This window comes from Silurus meridionalis, chromosome 12 (genome assembly GCF_014805685.1).
Source record: "Silurus meridionalis isolate SWU-2019-XX chromosome 12, ASM1480568v1, whole genome shotgun sequence".
In the NCBI taxonomy this organism is placed as follows: Eukaryota; Metazoa; Chordata; class Actinopteri; order Siluriformes; family Siluridae; genus Silurus; species Silurus meridionalis.
The window spans coordinates 21,899,791-21,911,006 of record NC_060895.1 but is presented as its reverse complement, the minus strand read 5'-3'; the positions used below and the strand labels follow the sequence as shown (position 1 = coordinate 21,911,006).

General features: G+C 37.9%; 1 protein-coding gene across 1 annotated transcript in view; it reads left to right on the top strand.

Moving 5' to 3' along the window:
- Positions 1-10,415: 10,415 nt before the first annotated feature.
- stard13b (StAR-related lipid transfer (START) domain containing 13b) overlaps positions 10,416-11,216 on the top strand; it is a 120,541-nt gene continuing 119,740 nt past the window's right edge. Inside the window, 1 exon segment of the mRNA XM_046863206.1 lies at positions 10,416-10,564. The gene's annotated coding sequence lies outside the window, so the exon portion shown is untranslated.

The window sequence follows — 11,216 nt, the reverse complement described above, 5'->3', positions numbered from 1 at the left end:
CAAATGAGAAAACATGCAACAGCCAATCAGCTTTCTGTTATTGGCATGAATCTCTCTTAGATTGTACCACAAGCGTAAAATGGATTTTATTTTTCAGCTATGAGGAAATGTGTTTTTGATGTTGTGATGTACTGTAAGTCTTAAATTTCATTCTTAGTGGTATTACTTTAAAACGTCTTAAATTTTACTTTATAAAACCTGCAGAAACCCTGATAACTGAATAGTAGGGGTTAATGATGTTGCTCTACTGGTGGCAGTAGTGTTGGGAATTGAACTTATGACCTTATGAACTTATGACCTTATGTCCTAACCAGTGAGCTCCCACTTTCCTTGGTAGTATGGTTATGGGCAAAAAATAAAGGTATCCTATTCATCAAACACATTATACTGTACCAAAATTTCTTCAATACAACATTCAGTATTAATTTGCTTTTAAATAAAATCCCAAATATGCTTAAGAATAAAATGACTGAAGCTCAGTTTAAAATGACAGGAAAATGCCCCAGACCCAGTGGAATCCAGCTCAAAAATCTACTTAATACTCTCGAACAGCCGGATAGGAAATTAAAGACACATTCCTATTGCTGAATTAATATTTTCATTAAAAGAAATGTGCTGTGAAGCCCTGCAGCTCCAGTTTTGGTAGACTTTTCCACCAAGTGCTGATATACATCATTAAATAAATATAGCCACGAGTGCTGTATAACCTGACCTCTACTTTGGCTCTAACTTCTTATATACATCGTGCACAAAGAAGCAGATCATTTCACTGTGCTGGTTTTGCCTATAGGTGACTATAAAGACCTGTTTTTTCCTTCTTTCATGCAATCTGTCCTTCTGTGTAAAGTGCACTCTGATTGGACAATATGTACTTAGTCTGTTTACTAGTTCCTACGCTTGAAGGTATTTTAAAAAATGGATTCTTGAGTAAGTAGGTCATCATTCATGTTCTTGCCTCTCGATGACAGACAGCCTGGGCTGAAAAGAAATCCAGCCAAACTACTGCATACCATTCGGAATTCGGATCACAAACATCCCAAATGATCAGCTTCAAAGGTGTCTGTTTGTGCTAGTGGTGCACCATTGCTGTAATTAAACATGCACATAGATACGAGTCCAGTAAAAGTACTTATTTTACATTTTTACTTAAGTAAAAGCATTTGCTTTTGAATGAAGTAACAGTTAGAAGTATCTGAAGTAAGATAAGTAACAGTAGTGATCAATGAAAACGTCTCTAGTTATGTAGGTAACCCTAGTTTCCTAAGGAAACGAGATGCTGTGATAATCCACCTGTTCAGTCTGCTTGTTCGCAGGGAGGCCTCTTCTCAGAAGGCCGTAGCAGAAGAGCAGTTGTTCTGACTTTCTTCACGGACTCATCCTGTGGATGTAAGTGTCCAGTGCTTGCATCGGCTTCTCCTGGTTGGGGGCCTGAAACGGAGGAGAATAGAATGCCTGAAGCCTGAATGCCTGAGAGTGACCAAGGGCACCTTGGGAATGTACCCCGTTCTGGGGTACAAGAAGGCATTGAACATACTTGGAGTTAACTCTAGACGTGGGGGTCACTGAGAGGGCCTATAGAGAAACACAGTCTTAACTGTGAGGTGCCTCCAAGAACCCTTGGCCAATGACTCGATGGGGGTTCAGATAAAGCCTCCAGCACAATGGCCAGGTCCTACCCAGGCACTCTAGGTCGCACTGGAGGTCTCAGCCTCCGGGTGACTTAGAAAAACATGCCACCAGAGGGTCTCTGCCCAGTGATTGCCCAAATGATATGCCGAAATGGCAGACGCGTAGACTTTAATGGTGGACAGAGCCATTACTTTGGTGTACTGCTCCTGGAGGAATTCCAGCACTGAACCAATCGGGCAGTGAACTGGATCCAAATGGTGATTCTCACACCATTAAACAGGGGCCATCTCAGGCCTTCAACCTCCTTATGGAGAGAGCTCTGGAATGGAGAAGGGTCTTTACCACCTCAGTGGAGAGGCCGGAACCTCTGAGCTGTGCCCCCTCAGGGGCCACAGCCACAGCCTCCACAACTCTAGGAGGGGTAGTACTATTGTGCCTCCTGCTTGAGAGAGGAGATCCCTCCTCAAAGGAACCTTCTAGGGAGGGTGCTCGAGGAGGGCTTCCAAGTCCGTAAACCTTTTTCCCAAATCGCTGCGACGCAGCTTGAGTTCCTGAAAGGGAACGCTGTGTCAGAGATGCCCAAATTGTCTCAAGGGCCAAATTATATATAAAAAGAGAAAAAAAGAAGAAAATTGCATCTGGAACAGATTTTCTTTTTTCATTTATCAACATTAAATGCACAATTTTTGTTACACTTCTTTTGAAATTTACATAAAATTATATGTTGAGAATATAAGCAATTCGGAATTGGAATTAACCCATTTTGGAAAACAATTAGAAAAATGAAGCTCAGCTTTCTGTTTCTTATTAGAGGTCACTGATATTACTAGCATATGTTTATATTGCTTATAGATTTAATGAGCTGTATTAGTTACTGAAATCTATTGTACTATAAATGTGATTTCTACGTTTTAATAGTACTGTAAGATTGACTGGACTAGGAAACTTTCTGTTAATGCTTCTGTTTATTTATTTATAAATGTTATGAAATCATAAATGAGCAGCAACAATTATTTAATATAATACGTTTTATAAATTTCGCATTAATTTTTTTTGAAAAATGATTTGATGAAATGATGATGAAATGATGATGATTTTTGGCCCTTTGTAGGTGTGTGTAAAAGTGCATTCATGAATTGGTAAAATAATTCATTATAAGTAATTATGTATACTATGTATCTTCTTCTTTCAGCTGCTCCCATTAGGGGTCGCTACAGCGGATCATCAATCTCCATACCCCCCTGTCCTCTACATCTGCCTCTTTCAAACTGTCTACCTACCTGTCTTCCCTCACCACATCCATAAACCACAAATCACTTCTGCTATCAAACAGGAAAGGGCTTAGAGCCGATCCATGATGCAGTCCAACCTCCTTCCTAAACCAGTCTGTCTTTCCTATTGCACATTTTACTGCTGTCACACTGTCCTCATACATGTCCTGCAACACCCTCACATACTTCTCTGACACACCTGACTTCCTCATACAATACCACAACACACAATGCAACTCCTTCTGACCTTCTCTATACTTCTCCATCAACATTCTCAAAGCAAATAATGGGACTGTGGTGCTCTTCCTTGGCTCTTTCCCATCTCTCTCTCTCTCTCTCTCTCTCTCTCTCTCTCTCTCTATATATATATATATATATATATATATATATATATATATATATATATATATATATATATATATATATGTAAAGGAAGGAAGGAAGAAAGGAAGCCTGGCTGGTCCTATGTGAAAAAAAGTAATTGGACAGCTTTTTTCTCTTAAATAAATAATTTAATAATTTAATACATTAATTTATTAATTGAATTAATTGATTTAAATTACCATTTTAAAACGACATTTTGTATTTACTCAGATAATATTTGTATAATATTAAAATTAGCTTGACGCTCCAAATCATTGAAATGTGATAGCTCACATGTTAGAATCATAGTGAGGAATCAGGAAGCAGGAGTGGATGCAAGTGAAGATATATTTAATGAAATAAAGTCAAATATACACCAGGCATAATATTATGGTGTTATAACATTATAAGAGGTGAAGTGAATATTACTAATTATCTCTTCATCATGGCACCTGTTAGTGGGTGGGATTTATTAGGCAGCAACTGAACATTTTCTCCTCAATGTTGATGTGTTAAAAGCAGGAAAAAAGGGCGAGTAAGGGCCAAATTGTGATGTCTAGACAACTGGGTCAGGGCATCTCCAAAACTTCAGCCCTTGTGGGATGTTCTCGGTCTTCAGTGGTCAGTATCTATCAAAAGTGCTCCAAGGAAGGAAGAGTGGTGAACCGGCGACAGGGTCATGAGAGGCCGAGGCTCATTGATGCACGTGAGGAGTGAAGGCTTGTCAGTGTGGTCCGATCCATCAGATGAGCTCCTGTAGCTCAAACTACTGAACAAGTTGATGCTGTTATTGTTCGATGGATCAGGACTGTTTTTGCAGCAAAAGGGGACCAACACAATATTAAGCAGGTGGTCATAGTGTTATGCCTGATCAGTTTATACTTCTGTTGTTGTACAGAAAAAAATCTGTATTAATCCATCTGAGTAAAAGAACAAGGACAGTTTATCATCCATGGTTACTCCAAGTTTGCATTGCGGTGCCCGACGGTGAGAAGTGAGAAGCTGAGCATTTAAGAAGATCACACGATCCTGATTCCCTAGGATGAACAGCCGTTCTGTTGTGCTGGGTTTAAGTATCAGTTGTTGAGCCGCCATCCTCGATGAGACGTCTGCCAGACACGCTGAGATCTGAGTGGAAACATGAGCGTCTGAGGGAGGAAGGGAGAAGAAGGATTGATTACAATTATAATATTTACACTTCAAATTCAAAGCACGAAATTAAGGAAGATTGCAATCAGTGTAAAATCAGTAAAAAACCTTTTATCATGCTAATGGTCATTTTGCCAGGAAAAGTTTAGACCCCCCTTGACTCAGCCTGGGTAAGATGTTGAGTTCGGTGCTGTTCCAAGCAGTTCATGAAAGAAACCAGACTTCATTAGAACAGCAGCAGGGCAGAAAACTGAACACCTCACAGCACTGTATGAATGTGTCTCTTTATCTTCTGTAGAAGAGGAGCGATTCATCTTCTGGATGCTGTAGGAGGAACAAAGTTAGAATAAAAATACAGCTGGATTTCCATCAGAGAGCAACTAAATATCATCCACTTCATCTTCTGTTTTTTTTTTTTTTTACAGTTACAGTTTACTTACAGTTTGCAGTTACTTGTTTTCTCTTTTAATATAATCTCTGTATCACCTCATTTTCCAGAGAACAATGAAGTACTTTGGTAGCCATATACAGACATAAAGTTTTTTTTATATGGATAATTAAAGCCACACCTTTAGAAGGAAGTGAAAAATAAGAGGGGGAACAATAAAACAAACGTAAGATAAGGAAATTAAGAGAAAAATATAATTAAAGAGAAATTATTTCATTGTTAATAAATTGTGCAAAGACGTTGTCAAGACGATTCTTAATATTGATGCCTCGGCATATCAACTGATTAGTCTTTATTCTGAGGAAATCAGGGTCATTTGTTTCGCTCACATATTGCATGACACCTGCAAAAATAGGCGAGGTTGATACATGTTTCAAAGTAACCAGACCACATATTTAATTCATTATCACCCAGATTTTATGTAAATGTGTTTCATAAATGTGTTATTAGTACATATTGACAAATAGTTAGCCTATAATAAAATTTTTAACATTTTTCCTGCTTCTCTAAGTTACATACACTATATTGCCAAAAGTTTGTGGACACCTGGAAATGTCAGGTGTCTTAGTACTAAACAGTGTAAGTGATATAAAACATGTTCACATAGTGTAAGTGATATAAAACACAAAATACTTTGTATTTGCTCATTAGTATTGAGCAATGTATATACTGAAACATGATTATTACATTATGATTTTGTTGAAACAGGCCCCCTTGAGCACCAGTTATCTAAAGGTACAAAGTTAGAATAAGGGATAATTTTTTTTTATAAATGTACAGATATAGATTCTTTAGGTCCAGTAGTAAGCAATATGGTGCTGAAAAAAACAAATTAAAAACAGATTGCAACATTGTGAAAATGTACCTTACTTCCTTCAAAGAAATACAACCAAGACATTTGTCTTATTTACATGATTACTTAATTATAAAGATAATGATCAAATGGTTTTTTTGGAGAATGCTTTTGTACGTCGCTCTGGATATGGGCGTCGGCCAAATGTCGCAAATGTAAATGTAAAATGTTTCCTTGCATTTATTAAACTTATATTTATTTACTAGTCAATTACAGATGGCAAAGTTTCCCAGATTAAAACAAGTTATAAATAAATAATCGTAGCTAATTAATAGATGACTCCCTTATTTTCAACTGACAGTACATCTGCCAAGCCCAACCTCTCCAACGATGAAAGCAATGCTGCACAGCAAGGACACATTTTTAAGTATGTCTATAAGTACATTGGATAAAACGTTTGTTGATGCCTGACCATAAGTTTGAACATCCCATTCCACATTTAGTCTTCTTTTGCTTTTATAATAACCTCCACTCTTCCAGGAAGATGTTCCACTAGATTTTGGTGTGTGTTTGTGGAGATTTGTGTGAGATTATTCAGCCACAAGGCTGTTGGTAAAGTCGGGTACTGATGTAGGTAAAGGTAAGGAGGTCTGGAGTGCAGTCAGGGTTCCAGTTCATCCCAAAGATGGTCAATATGGTTAAGGTTAGTCCTGTATAGCAGGCCATCCGAGAATTTCCTTTTCTATACAGCATCCTATACAATTGTGTGGCACCAAATTTGTGGTACACTTATAGGTACTAACCACATACGGTTGGGAAAGTCAGGTGTCACAATACTTTTGTAGATATAGTGCATCTGTGTATTATCAGAGTATTTCCATTTTGGGAAATGGCATAAAAGACAAAAGGCGGAGCTAAAGGTGGCAGAGTTGAAGATGCGCCAATTTTCATAGAGAGGGATGAAGATGGACAGGATTAGAAATTAATTTATTAGAGTGACCTCGCAGGAAGGACGTTTTGGAGACAAGGTGAGAGACGGTTTGGTCATGTGCAGAGGACGGACATGAGGTATATCTGTAGAAAAATGAGGATGGAGCAGGCATGCAGGGGGAATAGAGGAAGGTAGGGGAGGAGGATAATAGTTGTGGTGAGGGAAGACATGCAGATGGTTGACTTGAAAGAGACAGATGTAGAGGACAGAGTGATATGAAGATGGATGAGCCGCTGTGGCGACCCCTAAAGGAAGCAGCTGAAAAAAGAAAAAGATGATGACAAATGTTTTTATTTTAGGAAACCTTACTTCACTACTTAATAATGTTAAACATCTTACTTTCATTTTTTTTACCAAGAAATATCAGGATGACAAGAATATTTACTAACAGACATCTTTTTTTCCGGAGACACCCTTCATTAGTTCAGATTTTCCTGCTCACACTATGACTGCGTAGGATTGTTTGTTAAACCTCTTTTCCCCTGAATTTTGGTTTGTTTGTTTTAGATTTGAAGAGTCATGATTGCGTTGTCAGTTTCCTGTCCAGAGGCTTTGAAAGCAAAAGCGAAGGCTTTGTGTTTGAACATGTTGCTCTTGTTTTTGATGTCAATCAAAGCTCCTGCAAAACATCCGAATCAATCCGTATTAATCCGGTTTACGTTGAGTGTTCATTATAGAAACCCGCGCATAACATCATAACAAATAAATAAAAAACACTGTATTAGAATCTGTAAGCTTATGTAATAGAATTAGAGCTGAGACGTAATCACCAATTTCTGACCAGTCAGAATTGATGAATAAATGGACCACCCAAAAGAGGACGGGTTGAGTCTGGTTCCTCTCAAGATTTCTTCCTTATACTATCTCCTTGCCACAGTCGTCACTGGCTCGCTCATTAGGAACAACCCTAAAATATAAAATAAACAAAACGTATAAGCATTATTGTTGAAAGCGCTCTTCAAATAAAAATGAATTGAATTGAATTAAGAAAGCGACATCATTGTGGTATGGTTGTGGTTTTCTCTCAGGTTCTCTGGTTTCTTCCTATATCCCAAAACATGGCAGTACACAGTCCATAGAGTAGAGATTTGGTCAAATGTGACTCCAGTAAAAGTAAAAGTGTCCCTATAAACTTTCACTTGAGTTTAAGTACAAAAGTATGTTGCCTTCAAATGTACTTAAGTATCCAAAGATCTATGATTTATTATGGCTATAATTTTCCTACTATCATTTTTATCACAAGACTCTTTGCTTAATTAACTCAGTTTATGTGAAAAGACTTTAATGTGACTCTCAGCGCAACAATATATTAATAGAATGATATTAATAAATCAAACACTAATTAATATCTATTACAATGATTAGGAGCCCAAAACGTTTTCAACTACTACAAAAAACTCCCGCAAATAATGCTACAGGTGTTGTGGCGAGTTCGAGTCTGGAGTTTCTTCCATCATATATTCCTCGCTAAATGTTCGGGCTTGATGTTGAAAAACAGGTTTAAATCAGAGCGTGCGCTCGACCCTGATTGGTGACTCGCTGTGTGTTTAAACAGTTACGTTTTTATCCTCATAAATAAAAAGGAACAACTGATTTCGTAAAATGTAGCTGAGTAAAAAAGTTAAGATATTTGACTTTAAAATGTAAATTTCTTTAGGCTTCTCCCATTAGGGGTCGCCACAGTAGTATGATCCGCATGTTTGATTTTGCACATGTTTTTACGCTGGATGCCCTTCCTAACACAACCCTCCCCATTTATCCAGGCTTGGGACCGGCACTAAGAGTGCACTGGCTTGTGCAACCCTAATGGCTGGGGTTGGTTCCCTGACCAGGGATTGAACCCGGGCCGCAGGGGTGAGAGCGCCGCATCCTAACCACTAGACCACCAGGGAACCTTTGACTTTAAAATGTAATGAAGTTAAAGTAAAAGTCCTACCAAATGAAAATAATTAAGTAAAGTACAGAAACGTGAAAAAGCTAAATGAATTACATTTACTTTGTCCACCACTGGGTTTAATTGCCCCTGCATGTGAATGCATGTGTTCCTGGTCAACCAGGGGATCATCCAAGGTGTATTCCCTGCTTCAAACCTAGCGTTCCTGGGATAAGATTTGAATTTACATTTTACTTTTACATTTATGCCATTTTACAGATGCTGGTCTCTTATCCAGAGAGATTTATATTTAATCTCATTCAAACAACTGCACACTTGAGGGCCAGCAGTGGCCCAGTAGTGGCAGCTTGGTCATGCTGGGATTTGAACTCATGACATCCTGATCAGAAGCTATCACCTTACTACCCTACTACACCACTAAATTTAGTTCAATTCAATTTTATTTCTATAGCACTTTTTACAATGGACTTTGTCTCAAAGCAGCTTTACAGGATATAAGAATCAAAGTTCACTTATATTTAAATGTATTTGTGTTTATCCCTGATGTAAAAGAAACGAACGAACACCAGTACAGTAAAAGTGTGAATCCTGTCAGGTGTCTTGCGATCAATATAAATCAAATATCCAATCAGATAAATGAATTTGTGCTGCTGAAATTCATAGATGCCAAACAGACGAACTTTAAATTTTGTGCATTTTTAGTCACTGTGATCTAAACCGTAGTTTATATCAAGAAATCCGGAAACTGTGCATCATACTGAGAACACGACTAAACATTTTGATGATCGTGTTTATGAACAATGACGAAGGGACTTTTCATTCTGAAGGTAATGAGATGTTCATCGACACAAATATTTACTTTTGAGAGATGAACTGGGGATTTTAAGAAAAGTTCAGGCTTTTGCAAAAAATCCAATGTTCTGTTTGTAAAAATTGTTTTAAGAAATGCACTTTACTGGTTTGCAAATATTAAGGATGATTTGAGAAACGCTCCAAAGCAGCTGAGAAAAATTGTAATAAAAATGTAAGCTTCACACATTAAGACAACTGGTTTAACCAATTTGCATTCAGTGACTTATGCAATGAACCACTGCCGAGATGTTTTGGGGGTTAAAACGAGTCACGTGAGAATCAGTATAATATATTTTGGTCAACATGACAGAAACAATTGATAATGTAGGAAACAGCAGACACTTGTACACAATCATTTAAATGAATGTACAAAAAAATGTAATAAGTGGTTTTGAGAATTTCATTTCTGATCTAAGAAACGTTCCCAAGCAACTGAGAAAAACTGTAAGAATGAAAAGGACGTGTCATTCTGATGGGAATGAGGTGTTCATTGACACAAATGCTTACTTTCGACAGATGAACTAAGGATTTTGAGAAAAGTTCAGGCTTTTTGCATGGAATCTGAAGTTTTGTGCTGTTTGTACAAACTATTTTCAGAAATGCATTCACTGGTTTGCAAATATTAAGGATGATTCGAGAAATTCTCCAAAGCAACTGAGAAAAACTGTAAAACAAAACAATACAATGGATTTGGATATGTGAGAACCCACGTTCGAATCCCACTGATCAGAACCTGGTCAACCTGGATGTCGCTCACTGCACACCGGTTCCCATCTCCAGTGCTGCATTTACATCCAAATATACCAAAGTGCTTATTTACACAATAGTATCTCTCTATTTTTCTCTTCTTCTCTCTCATGAACACATGGCCCCTCCTCTTCCTCATCATACACACACATTTACACACTCCTTGGCAGGCTTTGCACTCCTCCTCCTCTTGGCTTCGTCAGTGCATGCTGAAGCCTTGCGTTGCTTGTGGCGATTCTCTGGAATCTGTGATGATAGCACTCTAACTCGCTGCCTTCAGTCCCTCCCACACAGAGGAACACACTCATACTCATACACACCACACACACACAGAACGCGGGGAGATACACTGGTGTGTGTTCACCTGAATGCTTCACCTCCTTCACTATGACCCTTACTGGATTATCAGACAGGGACTGAACAGCAGGTAAGCTGAGATTGGACTTCTGGCTTTTCAACAAGGGTAGAAGTTTGTGTCAGAGAAGCTTTCTTTATATTTCAATGGGATTCTGGAATAAACTGGATTCCAGCACTGAGGGAATTATTTTCAAATAATTTTTTACTATTAAAATAGAGTTAAAATCATCTAGTTTTGAAACTTTATCATTTATTTTTCAATTATAACAGAAATAAAAATGAGAAAGTGATGAGAACACACTTATTCACACACTACACAGATCCTAATTATGTTATTAAGTTATTTTTTTAAGCATTAATGCAATACAAAAATGCATATTCATGAGCTCACAATTCGCTTCATATGATTATTTTGCATATCATTACTTCACAATGATTCTTACTAGCAGGTGAAAGAGAATCGTCATTATCTCAGAGACGCGTAATCGATACGTTCATAGTTATTCCGAAAGGTAACGGAGGAACAGAATGAACTGTCTTTTTGCGGTGACGTGTGTTAAATGAGATTCCTGATGATCTTGTTGCAGTGGCATCCCCTGTTTCTGTTTTTTGGCTGATCTTTCCATTGCTTTTCTGCAGCCGTGAATAAAGAGGCCCTCTTTCACGACGGATTTAGAAAGAGGGGCTGTAGGGGAAGAGGTGAACTGAGACGATCTAATCAG